General features: G+C 44.4%; 1 protein-coding gene across 1 annotated transcript in view; it reads left to right on the top strand.

Moving 5' to 3' along the window:
* LOC129827341 (iron-sulfur clusters transporter ABCB7, mitochondrial-like) overlaps positions 1-14,491 on the top strand; it is a 160,226-nt gene that overhangs the window by 26,937 nt on the left and 118,798 nt on the right. The gene's annotated exons all lie outside the window — the stretch shown is intronic.

Raw genomic sequence — 14,491 nt, 5'->3', positions numbered from 1 at the left:
ACCAGCCACCGCTGTGTTAATTCATACCACTACTAGACCAGCCACCGCTGTGTTAATTCATACCACTACTAGACCAGCCACCGCTGTGTTAATTCATACCACTACTAGACCAGCCACCGCTGTGTTAATTCATACCACTACTAGACCAGCCACCGCTGTGTTAATTCATACCACTACTAGACCAGCCACCGCTGTGTTAATTCATACCACTACTAGACCAGCCACCGCTGTGTTAATTCATACCACTACTAGACCAGCCACCGCTGTGTTAATTCATACCACTACTAGACCAGCCACCGCTGTGTTAATTCATACCACTACTAGACCAGCCACCGCTGTGTTAATTCATACCACTACTAGACCAGCCACCGCTGTGTTAATTCATACCACTACTAGACCAGCCACCGCTGTGTTAATTCATACCACTACTAGACCAGCCACCGCTGTGTTAATTCATACCACTACTAGACCAGCCACCGCTGTGTTAATTCATACCACTACTAGACCAGCCACCGCTGTGTTAATTCATACCACTACTAGACCAGCCACCGCTGTGTTAATTCATACCACTACTAGACCAGCCACCGCTGTGATAATTCATACCACTACTAGACCCACTACTAGACCAGCCACCGCTGTGTTAATTCATACCACTACTAGACCAGCCACCGCTGTGCTAATTCATACCACTACTAGACCAGCCACCGCTGTGTTAATTCATACCACTACTAGACCAGCCACCGCTGTGTTAATTCATACCACTACTAGACCAGCCACCGCTGTGTTAATTCATACCACTACTAGACCAGCCACCGCTGTGTTAATTCATACCACTACTAGACCAGCCACCGCTGTGTTAATTCATACCACTACTAGACCAGCCACCGCTGTGTTAATTCATACCACTACTAGACCAAACACCGCTGTGTTAATTCATACCACTACTAGACCAGCCACCGCTGTGTTAATTCATACCACTACTAGACCAGCCACCACTGTGTTAATTCATACCACTACTAGACCCACTACTAGACCAGCCACCACTGTGTTAATTCATACCACTACTAGACCCACTACTAGACCAGCCACCACTGTGTTAATTCATACCACTACTAGACCCACTACTAGACCAGCCACCACTGTGTTAATTCATACCACTACTAGACCAGCCACCGCTGTGTTAATTCATACCACTACTAGACCAGCCACCACTGTGTTAATTCATACCACTACTAGACCCACTACTAGACCATCCACCGCTGTGTTAATTCATACCACTACTAGACCAGCCACCACTGTGTTAATTCATACCACTACTAGACCAGCCACCACTGTGTTAATTCATACCACTACTAGACCAGCCACCACTGTGTTAATTCATACCACTACTAGACCAGCCACCGCTGTGTTAATTCATACCAATATTAGACCAGCCGCCGCTGTGTTAATTCATACCAATATTAGACCAGCCGCCGCTGTGTTAATTCATACCAATATTAGACCAGCCGCCGCTGTGTTAATTCATACCACTACTAGACCAGCCGCCGCTGTGTTATTTCATACCACTACTAGACCAGCCGCCGCTGTGTTAATTCATACCACTACTAGACCAGCCGCCGCTGTGTTAATTCATACCACTACTAGACCAGCCGCCGCTGTGTTAATTCATACCACTACTAGACCAGCCACCGCTGTGTTAATTCATACCACTACTAGACCAGCCACCGCTGTGTTAATTCATACCACTACTAGACCAGCCACCGCTGTGTTAATTCATACCACTACTAGACCAGCCACCGCTGTGTTAATTCATACCACTACTAGACCAGCCACCACTGTGTTAATTCATACCACTACTAGACCCACTACTAGACCAGCCACCACTGTGTTAATTCATACCACTACTAGACCCACTACTAGACCAGCCACCACTGTGTTAATTCATACCACTACTAGACCCACTACTAGACCAGCCACCACTGTGTTAATTCATACCACTACTAGACCAGCCACCGCTGTGTTAATTCATACCACTACTAGACCAGCCATCACTGTGTTAATTCATACCACTACTAGACCAGCCACCACTGTGTTAATTCATACCACTACTAGACCCACTACTAGACCATCCACCGCTGTGTTAATTCATACCACTACTAGACCAGCCACCACTGTGTTAATTCATACCACTACTAGACCAGCCACCACTGTGTTAATTCATACCACTACTAGACCAGCCACCGCTGTGTTAATTCATACCAATATTAGACCAGCCGCCGCTGTGTTAATTCATACCAATATTAGACCAGCCGCCGCTGTGTTAATTCATACCAATATTAGACCAGCCGCCGCTGTGTTAATTCATACCACTACTAGACCAGCCGCCGCTGTGTTATTTCATACCACTACTAGACCAGCCGCCGCTGTGTTAATTCATACCACTACTAGACCAGCCGCCGCTGTGTTAATTCATACCACTACTAGACCAGCCGCCGCTGTGTTAATTCATACCACTACTAGACCAGCCACCGCTGTGTTAATTCATACCACTACTAGACCAGCCACCGCTGTGTTAATTCATACCACTACTAGACCAGCCACCGCTGTGTTAATTCATACCACTACTAGACCAGCCACCGCTGTGTTAATTCATACCACTACTAGACCAGCCACCGCTGTGTTAATTCATACCACTACTAGACCAGCCACCGCTGTGTTAATTCATACCACTACTAGACCAGCCACCGCTGTGTTAATTCATACCACTACTAGACCAGCCACCGCTGTGTTAATTCATACCACTACTAGACCAGCCACCGCTGTGTTAATTCATACCACTACTAGACCAGCCACCGCTGTGTTAATTCATACCACTACTAGACCAGCCACCGCTGTGTTAATTCATACCACTACTAGACCAGCCACCGCTGTGTTAATTCATACCACTACTAGACCAGCCACCGCTGTGTTAATTCATACCACTACTAGACCAGCCACCGCTGTGTTAATTCATACCACTACTAGACCAGCCACCGCTGTGTTAATTCATACCACTACTAGACCAGCCACCGCTGTGTTAATTCATACCACTACTAGACCAGCCACCGCTGTGTTAATTCATACCACTACTAGACCAGCCACCGCTGTGTTAATTCATACCACTACTAGACCAGCCACCGCTGTGTTAATTCATACCACTACTAGACCAGCCACCGCTGTGTTAATTCATACCACTACTAGACCAGCCACCGCTGTGTTAATTCATACCACTACTAGACCAGCCACCGCTGTGTTAATTCATACCACTACTAGACCAGCCACCGCTGTGTTAATTCATACCACTACTAGACCAGCCACCGCTGTGTTAATTCATACCACTACTAGACCAGCCACCGCTGTGTTAATTCATACCACTACTAGACCAGCCACCGCTGTGTTAATTCATACCACTACTAGACCAGCCACCGCTGTGTTAATTCATACCACTACTAGACCAGCCACCGCTGTGTTAATTCATACCACTACTAGACCAGCCACCGCTGTGTTAATTCATACCACTACTAGACCAGCCACCGCTGTGTTAATTCATACCACTACTAGACCAGCCACCGCTGTGTTAATTCATACCACTACTAGACCAGCCACCGCTGTGTTAATTCATACCACTACTAGACCAGCCACCGCTGTGTTAATTCATACCACTACTAGACCAGCCACCGCTGTGTTAATTCATACCACTACTAGACCAGCCACCGCTGTGTTAATTCATACCACTACTAGACCAGCCACCGCTGTGTTAATTCATACCACTACTAGACCAGCCACCGCTGTGTTAATTCATACCACTACTAGACCAGCCACCGCTGTGTTAATTCATACCACTACTAGACCAGCCACCGCTGTGTTAATTCATACCACTACTAGACCCACTACTAGACCAGCCACCGCTGTGTTAATTCATACCACTACTAGACCAGCCACCGCTGTGTTAATTCATACCACTACTAGACCAGCCACCGCTGTGTTAATTCATACCACTACTAGACCAGCCACCGCTGTGCTAATTAATACCACTACTAGACCAGCCACCGCTGTGTTAATTCATACCACTACTAGACCCACTACTAGACCAGCCACCGCTGTGTTAATTCATACCACTACTAGACCAGCCACCGCTGTGTTAATTCATACCACTACTAGACCAGCCACCATTGTGTTAATTCATACCACTACTAGACCAGCCACCGCTGTGTTAATTCATACCACTACTAGACCAGCCACCGCTGTGTTAATTCATACCACTACTAGACCAGCCACCGCTGTGTTAATTCATACCACTACTAGACCAGCCACCGCTGTGTTAATTCATACCACTACTAGACCAGCCACCACTGTGTTAATTCATACCACTACTAGACCCACTACTAGACCAGCCACCACTGTGTTAATTCATACCACTACTAGACCCACTACTAGACCAGCCACCGCTGATTGTATTGAAAGTGTAAAAAAAAAAAAAAAAAAAAAAAAGTTATATAGAAATCACTCCACCATTTCCTGTTTGCTAAATTTCTAATAGTCTATAGTTTGTAATTTATAGTTTGTGACAAAACAAGCAGTTGTTGTGTAGAGAATCATCTAAACCGCTGTGAAATATATTTTGTATTTTCAGTTTGAAGCTTGATGTAAAAGCTGCAAAACCCCACGGGAAGAGCTCACATAGTGATAGATCTATAACACACAGAACGGATCTACCACTTCTTAGACTTGCTTTCAATGAGCGTGATTGATCTATACCACATTTCTATGTGAAGTTGGTTGTGTCGCCCCCCCAAAAAATGCTCAGCAATCTACACACAATACCCCATAATTACAAAGCAAAAACAGGGTTTTAGAAGTGTTTGCTAATTTATTAAAAATAAAAAACAAATACCTTACATAAGTATTCAGACCCTTTGCTATGAGACTGGAAATTGAGCTCAGGTGCATCCTGTTTCCATTGATCATCCTTGAGATGTTTCTACAACTTGAATGGAGTCCACCTGTGGTAAATTCACTTGATTGGACATGATTGTACATGACCTGTCTATATAAAGTCACACAGTTGACAGTGCACGTCAGAGCAAAAACCAAGCCATGAGGTCGAAGGAATTGTCCGTAGAGCTCCGAGCCAGGATTGTGTCGAGGCACAGATCTGGGGAAGGGTAACAAAACATTTCTGCAGCATTGAAGGTCCCCAAGAACACAGTTGCTTCAATCATTCTTAAATGGAAGAAGTTAGGAACCATCAAGACTCTTCCTAGAGCTGACCAAACTGAGTAATCGGGGGAAGAGGGCCTTTGTCAGGGAGGTGACCAAGAACCCGATGGTCACTCTGACAGAGCTCTAGAGTTCCTCTGTGGAGATGGTAGAACCTTCCAGAAGGACAAACATCTCTGCAGCATTCCACCAATCAGGCCTTTATGGTAGAGTGGCCAGACAGAAGCCACTCCTCAGTAAAAGGCACATGACAAAAGGCACCTAAAGGACTCTCAGACCATGAGAAACAAGGTTCTCTGGTCTGATAAAACAAGATTGAACTCTTTGGCTGAATGTCAAGTGTCATGTCTGGAGGAAACCTGGCACCATCCCTACGGTGAAGCATGGTGGTGGCAGCATCATGCTGTGGGGATGTTTTTCAGCGGCAGGGACTGGGAGACTAGTCAGGATCGAGGGAAAGATGAACGGAGCAAAGTACAGAGAGATCCTTGATGAAAACCTGCACCAGAGCTCTCAGGACCTCAGACTGGGGGTGAAGGTTCACCTTCCATTAGGACAATGACCCTAATCACACAGCCAAGACAACGCAGGAGTGGCTTCGGGACAAGTCTCAATGTCCTTGAGTGGCCCAGCTGGAGCCCAGTTTTGAACCCGATCTAACATCTCTGGAGACACCTGCTTCTTCCCATCCAACATGACAGAACTTGAGGATCTGCAGAGAAGAATGGCATAAACTCTCCAAATACAGGTGTGCCAAGCTTGTAGCGTCAAACCCAAGAATGGAAACGGATGCATCTGAGCTCAATTTCGAGTCTCACATCAAATGGTATTTTAAATTTTTAAAATAAATGAACCCATTTCTAACCCTGTTTTTGCTTTGTTATTATGGGGTATTATGTGTAGAATGATTGACGGGGAAATGTTTTAATTTTAATCAATTTTAGAATAAGGCTGTAACGTAACAAAATGTGGAAAAAGTCAAGGCACTGTAAGTAGTACTTTCAAGTATTTTTTACTTTTATTTAAGTAGTTTACACCACTGGATTAAAGCCAGATTTTGGCAAAACGGCCACACACTAGTGTTGTCACGATACTTTTTACTTCAATACCAGGTTTAGTATCACGATACTCGATACCGAAACAATACCACAGCAACAAAAAGACGTATTATCCAAAGTCCCAGAATGCACCTGATCCAGACAGAAACTCAGCTACTGCTTTGTTCAATCGTTGGACATCTTTTGAGTTCAATATCATTACATTTGAACATTTTGTATTTTTTTTACATTTATTTAGAAAGCCATGTATGAATTTAATTCATCAACGATAAAAATCTATTTGACTTGTTTTACCGATCTAACTACAAAACAACGTAATGGTAATAATTATTTGAATGGCAAATCTCTGTTGATAAACTGGGTAAATCAAGATGTCGCCTAGGTCTTCCCACAATACAGGTGAATGCATATTCAATAGGAGTGTCATGCATTGATTTATTCAGCTTGTTTTAGTTGATTTCATGGGCCTACAGATGAAAAACTATCTCTTCCATTTAGGAATATATTTATTTTTTAGGAGAATATTTGATTGTACTGATCAACAACATTTGCATAGAAGCAATCCCTTTTTATATAAGTGTGCACTGTCTCTTTAAGAAATGAATTATATCATTTAGGAGGCAGAATGTGGCTATTGGAATCTGACTTTGTTGCTAAGCAATCTAGCAGGAGCCCGATAGGAGGGAATTTGTTTTCGATGGTGAGGGTATTATTAACGTTTTTGGTGACACTCAGCTTTGGAAGCAGTATATTTATTTAACATGATGGTTTCATGTTATCACAAACAAAGTACTATGTTAGTTAGTTAAGCTGTCTGCTAGCAAGGAAAGTTAGCCCACAATTTAAAGCTGGAAGCTACCGGTATCGTCTTGCATTGTGAAAGTGTTCTAACCTGCAGGACATTGTTTTGCGAACAGTTTCAACATTTCTACATGCCGTGTTGCATTATTCAAGTGTGTTAACTTCAGTTCATCATGAGGGGAGCTATCAACACAGCCAGACAGCTCTAGTAATGAAGGAGGAAGTGGACAGACAGCTCTAGTAATGAATGAGGAAGTGGACAGACAGCTCTAGTAATGAATGAGGAAGTGGACAGACAGCTCTAGTAATGAATGAGGAAGTGGACAGACAGCTCTAGTAATGAATGAGGAAGTGGACAGACATCTCTAGTAATGAATGAGGAAGTGGACAGACAGCTCTAGTAATGAATGAGGAAGTGGACAGACAGCTCTAGTAATGAATGAGGAAGTGGACAGACAGCTCTAGTAATGAATGAGGAAGTGGACAGACATCTCTAGTAATGAATGAGGAAGTGGACAGACAGCTCTAGTAATGAATGAGGAAGTGGACAGACAGCTCTAGTAATGAATGAGGAAGTGGACAGACAGCTCTAGTAATGAATGAGGAAGTGGACAGACAGCTCTAGTAATGAATGAGGAAGTGGACAGACAGCTCTAGTAATGAATGAGGAAGTGGACAGACAGCTCTAGTAATGAATGAGGAAGTGGACAGACAGCTCTAGTAATGAATGAGGAAGTGGACAGACAGCTCTAGTAATGAATGAGGAAGTGGACAGACAGCTCTAGTAATGAATGAGGAAGTGGACAGACAGCTCTAGTAATGAAGGAGGAAGTGGACAGACAGCTCTAGTAATGAATGAGGAAGTGGACAGACAGCTCTAGTAATGAATGAGGAAGTGGAGCTGTGTTACATGATGAGTGGGGAGCTAACAACACAGCCAGACAGCTCTAGTAATGAATGAGGAAGTGGACAGACAGCTCTAATAATGAATGAGGAAGTGGACAGACAGCTCTAGTAATGAATGAGGAAGTGGACAGACATCTCTAGTAATGAATGAGGAAGTGGACAGACAGCTCTAGTAATGAATGAGGAAGTGGACAGACATCTCTAGTAATGAATGAGGAAGTGGACAGACAGCTCTAGTAATGAATGAGGAAGTGGACAGACATCTCTAGTAATGAATGAGGAAGTGGACAGACAGCTCTAGTAATGAATGAGGAAGTGGACAGACAGCTCTAGTAATGAATGAGGAAGTGGACAGACAGCTCTAGTAATGAATGAGGAAGTGGACAGACAGCTCTAGTAATGAATGAAGAAGTGGACAGACAGCTCTAGTAATGAATGAGGAAGTGGACAGACAGCTCTAGTAATGAATGAAGAAGTGGACAGACAGCTCTAGTAATGAATGAGGAAGTGGACAGACAGCTCTAGTAATGAATGAGGAAGTGGACAGACAGCTCTAGTAATGAATGAGGAAGTGGACAGACAGCTCTAGTAATGAATGAGGAAGTGGACAGACAGCTCTAGTAATGAATGAGGAAGTGGACAGACAGCTCTAGTAATGAATGAGGAAGTGGAGCTGTGTTACATGATGAGTGGGGAGCTAACAACACAGCCAGACAGCTCTAGTAATGAATGAGGAAGTGGACAGACAGCTCTAATAATGAATGAGGAAGTGGACAGACAGCTCTAGTAATGAATGAGGAAGTGGACAGACATCTCTAGTAATGAATGAGGAAGTGGACAGACAGCTCTAGTAATGAATGAGGAAGTGGACAGACAGCTCTAGTAATGAATGAGGAAGTGGACAGACAGCTCTAGTAATGAATGAGGAAGTGGACAGACAGCTCTAGTAATGAATGAGGAAGTGGACAGACAGCTCTAGTAATGAATGAGGAAGTGGACAGACAGCTCTAGTAATGAATGAGGAAGTGGACAGACAGCTCTAGTAATGAATGAGGAAGTGGACAGACAGCTCTAGTAATGAATGAGGAAGTGGACAGACAGCTCTAGTAATGAATGAGGAAGTGGACAGACAGCTCTAGTAATGAATGAGGAAGTGGACAGACAGCTCTAGTAATGAATGAGGAAGTGGAGCTGTGTTACATGATGAGTGGGGAGCTAACAACACAGCCAGACAGCTCTAGTAATGAATGAGGAAGTGGACAGACAGCTCTAATAATGAATGAGGAAGTGGACAGACAGCTCTAGTAATGAATGAGGAAGTGGACAGACATCTCTAGTAATGAATGAGGAAGTGGACAGACAGCTCTAGTATTGAATGAGGAAGTGGACAGACATTTCTAGTAATGAATGAGGAAGTGGACAGACAGCTCTAGTAATGAATGAGGAAGTGGACAGACAGCTCTAGTAATGAATGAGGAAGTGGACAGACAGCTCTAGTAATGAATGAGGAAGTGGACAGACAGCTCTAGTAATGAATGAGGAAGTGGACAGACAGCTCTAGTAATGAATGAGGAAGTGGACAGACAGCTCTAGTAATGAATGAGGAAGTGGACAGACAGCTCTAGTAATGAATGAGGAAGTGGACAGACAGCTCTAGTAATGAATGAGGAAGTGGACAGACAGCTCTAGTAATGAATGAGGAAGTGGACAGACAGCTCTAGTAATGAATGAGGAAGTGGACAGACAGCTCTAGTAATGAATGAGGAAGTGGACAGACAGCTCTAGTAATGAATGAGGAAGTGGACAGACAGCTCTAGTAATGAAGGAGGAAGTGGACAGACAGCTCTAGTAATGAATGAGGAAGTGGACAGACAGCTCTAGTAATGAATGAGGAAAGGGACAGACAGCTCTAGTAATGAATGAGGAAGTGGACAGACATCTCTAGTAATGAATGAGGAAGTGGACAGACAGCTCTAGTAATGAATGAGGAAGTGGACAGACAGCTCTAGTAATGAACGAGGAAGTGGACAGACAGCTCTAGTAATGAATGAGGAAGTGGACAGACAGCTCTAGTAATGAACGAGGAAGTGGACAGACAGCTCTAGTAATGAATGAGGAAGTGGACAGACAGCTCTAGTAATGAACGAGGAAGTGGACAGACAGCTCTAGTAATGAATGAGGAAGTGGACAGACAGCTCTAGTAATGAAGGAGGAAGTGGACAGACAGCTCTAGTAATGAATGAGGAAGTGGACAGACAGCTCTAGTAATGAATGAGGAAGTGGACAGACATCTCTAGTAATGAATGAGGAAGTGGACAGACAGCTCTAGTAATGAATGAGGAAGTGGACAGACAGCTCTAGTAATGAATGAGGAAGTGGACAGACAGCTTTAGTAATAAATGAGGAAGTGGAGATGTGTAACATGATGAGTAGGGAGCTAACAACACAGCCAGACAGCTCTAGTAATGAATGAGGAAGTGGACAGACAGCTCTAATAATGAATGAGGAAGTGGACAGACAGCTCTAGTAATGAATGAGGAAGTGGACAGACATCTCTAGTAATGAATGAGGAAGTGGACAGACAGCTCTAGTAATGAATGAGGAAGTGGACAGACATCTCTAGTAATGAATGAGGAAGTGGACAGACAGCTCTAGTAATGAATGAGGAAGTGGACAGACATCTCTAGTAATGAATGAGGAAGTGGACAGACAGCTCTAGTAATGAATGAGGAAGTGGACAGACAGCTCTAGTAATGAATGAGGAAGTGGACAGACAGCTCTAGTAATGAATGAGGAAGTGGACAGACATCTCTAGTAATGAATGAGGAAGTGGACAGACAGCTCTAGTAATGAATGAGGAAGTGGACAGACAGCTCTAGTAATGAATGAGGAAGTGGACAGACATCTCTAGTAATGAATGAGGAAGTGGACAGACAGCTCTAGTAATGAATGAGGAAGTGGACAGACAGCTCTAGTAATGAATGAGGAAGTGGACAGACAGCTCTAGTAATGAATGAGGAAGTGGACAGACAGCTCTAGTAATGAATGAGGAAGTGGACAGACAGCTCTAGTAATGAATGAGGAAGTGGACAGACAGCTCTAGTAATGAATGAGGAAGTGGACAGACAGCTCTAGTAATGAATGAGGAAGTGGACAGACAGCTCTAGTAATGAATGAGGAAGTGGACAGACAGCTCTAGTAATGAATGAGGAAGTGGACAGACAGCTCTAGTAATGAATGAGGAAGTGGAGCTGTGTTACATGATGAGTGGGGAGCTAACAACACAGCCAGACAGCTCTAGTAATGAATGAGGAAGTGGACAGACAGCTCTAATAATGAATGAGGAAGTGGACAGACAGCTCTAGTAATGAATGAGGAAGTGGACAGACATCTCTAGTAATGAATGAGGAAGTGGACAGACAGCTCTAGGAATGAATGAGGAAGTGGACAGACATCTCTAGTAATGAATGAGGAAGTGGACAGACAGCTCTAGTAATGAATGAGGAAGTGGACAGACATCTCTAGTAATGAATGAGGAAGTGGACAGACAGCTCTAGTAATGAATGAGGAAGTGGACAGACAGCTCTAGTAATGAATGAGGAAGTGGACAGACATCTCTAGTAATGAATGAGGAAGTGGACAGACAGCTCTAGTAATGAATGAGGAAGTGGACAGACAGCTCTAGTAATGAATGAGGAAGTGGACAGACAGCTCTAGTAATGAATGAGGAAGTGGACAGACAGCTCTAGTAATGAATGAGGAAGTGGACAGACAGCTCTAGTAATGAATGAGGAAGTGGACAGACAGCTCTAGTAATGAATGAGGAAGTGGACAGACAGCTCTAGTAATGAATGAGGAAGTGGACAGACAGCTCTAGTAATGAATGAGGAAGTGGACAGACAGCTCTAGTAATGAATGAGGAAGTGGACAGACAGCTCTAGTAATGAATGAGGAAGTGGACAGACAGCTCTAGTAATGAATGAGGAAGTGGACAGACATCTCTAGTAATGAATGAGGAAGTGGACAGACAGCTCTAGTAATGAATGAGGAAGTGGACAGACATCTCTAGTAATGAATGAGGAAGTGGACAGACAGCTCTAGTAATGAATGAGGAAGTGGACAGACAGCTCTAGTAATGAATGAGGAAGTGGACAGACAGCTTTAGTAATAAATGAGGAAGTGGAGATGTGTAACATGATGAGTAGGGAGCTAACAACACAGCCAGACAGCTCTAGTAATGAATGAGGAAGTGGACAGACAGCTCTAGTAATGAATGAGGAAGTGGACAGACAGCTCTAGTAATGAAGGAGGAAGTGGACAGACAGCTCTAGTAATGAAGGAGGAAGTGGACAGACAGCTCTAGTAATGAAGGAGGAAGTGGACAGACAGCTCTAGTAATGAATGAGGAAGTGGACAGACATCTCTAGTAATGAATGAGGAAGTGGACAGACAGCTCTAGTAATGAATGAGGAAGTGGACAGACAGCTCTAGTAATGAATGAGGAAGTGGACAGACAGCTCTAGTAATGAATGAGGAAGTGGACAGACAGCTCTAGTAATGAATGAGGAAGTGGACAGACAGCTCTAGTAATGAATGAGGAAGTGGACAGACAGCTCTAGTAATGAATGAGGAAGTGGACAGACAGCTCTAGTAATGAATGAGGAAAGGTACAGACAGCTCTAGTAATGAATGAGGAAGTGGAGAGACAGCTCTAGTAATGAATGAGGAAGTGGACAGACAGCTCTAGTAATGAATGAGGAAGTGGACAGACAGCTCTAGTAATGAATGAGGAAGTGGAGAGACATCTCTAGTAATGAATGAGGAAGTGGACAGACAGCTCTAGTAATGAATGAGGAAGTGGACAGACAGCTCTAGTAATGAATGAGGAAGTGGACAGACAGCTCTAGTAATGAATGAGGAAGTGGACAGACAGCTCTAGTAATGAATGAGGAAGTGGACAGACAGCTCTAGTAATGAATGAGGAAGTGGACAGACAGCTCTAGTAATGAATGAGGAAGTGGACAGACAGCTCTAGTAATGAATGAGGAAGTGGACAGACAGCTCTAGTAATGAATGAGGAAGTGGACAGACAGCTCTAGTAATGAATGAGGAAGTGGAGAGACATCTCTAGTAATGAATGAGGAAGTGGAGCTGTGTTACATGATGAGTAGGGAGCTAACAACACAGCCAGACGGCTAGTAATGAATGAGGAAGAGGAGGTGACTCTTTGCTCTTGGCGCTACAAAGTGGCTGTGCTGATAGGCTGACTTCATCCTCTCAATCATGTGAGACACATTTGACAGAAGTGCCGAATTTAACAAAAATTCTACTATGAACAGTTTTTTAATTACATTTTTTTGTATTGGAAAAGTACCATAGTTTCTGTATACTGTGCCACTCACTCACTCTGGTTCCTATAATCACCTTGGTGTTGCTGCAGCTGTGTAGCAGCCCCTAGTCCAGGCCACTGTGGCAGCTGGCTGACAGAGCAGGTAAACAACCATCTTGGCTCCTCAGATGTGATGACAGCCCCACGGCCTCTGTAGTCAGAAATGATCTCCGGGTCTACCTGGAGACAGATCTGTAGCATAGGGATAGATAGAGGACTCATCTTTGTATCGGTGCCATTATGGCGTCTGCGACAGCATGAGCAGCACCATCGAGGCTGTCTTCATTTTAAAGTAGGTATTTTAATGTTTAAAATAAGTGCAACACTGATAAGGATTTACTGCCACCTGCAGTGCTAGAGTCCTGAACCAAATGGTGGCATTAATTTGTGGCCACTAGATGGCAGAGATATTGCTTAAATCCATTTACAAACCATAGGCAACTTTAACTTCAAGAAGATAATACTCTGATCACTGGCTGCTGGCTCCCAGATTACTTTAAAATGGTGGAAGCCCTTGATGTCCATGCTAAAATGGGTTTTAGCCATCTAGAGCCGTCTTTCTATCCCCATGGCCCCCTGGGAGATGTAGTCAGGCTCTCCGCGTCCACCTGGAGGCAGACGGCCAGTCTGCTCTCCATCCCTTGTCAGAGTGGGTCCCCTGGGGGCCCCTGCCCCAAGTGTCAGAGTGGGTCCCCTGGGGGCCCCTGCCCCAAGTGTCAGAGTGGGTCCCCTGGGGGCCCCTGCCCCAAGTGTCAGAGTGGGTCCCCTGGGGGTCCCTGCCCCAAGTGTCAGAGTGGGTCCCCTGGAGGTTCCTGCCCCAAGTGTCAGAGTGGGTCCCCTGGAGGCCCCTGCACCAAGTGACAGAGTGGGTCCCCTGAGGGCAGACGGCCAGGGGCCTCTAGTTTTCCCTTCCCTGTCAAACCAATTGGGAAATAGAACTGCAGATCATGTCTTGCCATATTGTTGTAAAAGCAACCCTGGCCATGCACCCTTGGCCATCCACCCCTGGCCATCCACCCCTGGCCACAATGGTTCAAAAATCATGTGCTACTGCTTCAGACACATTTTGCCTTTGACT

Source organism: Salvelinus fontinalis, chromosome 29, assembly GCF_029448725.1.
Source record: "Salvelinus fontinalis isolate EN_2023a chromosome 29, ASM2944872v1, whole genome shotgun sequence".
NCBI classification, from domain to species: Eukaryota; Metazoa; Chordata; class Actinopteri; order Salmoniformes; family Salmonidae; genus Salvelinus; species Salvelinus fontinalis.
This window is presented reverse-complemented; position numbering and strand designations above follow the sequence as displayed.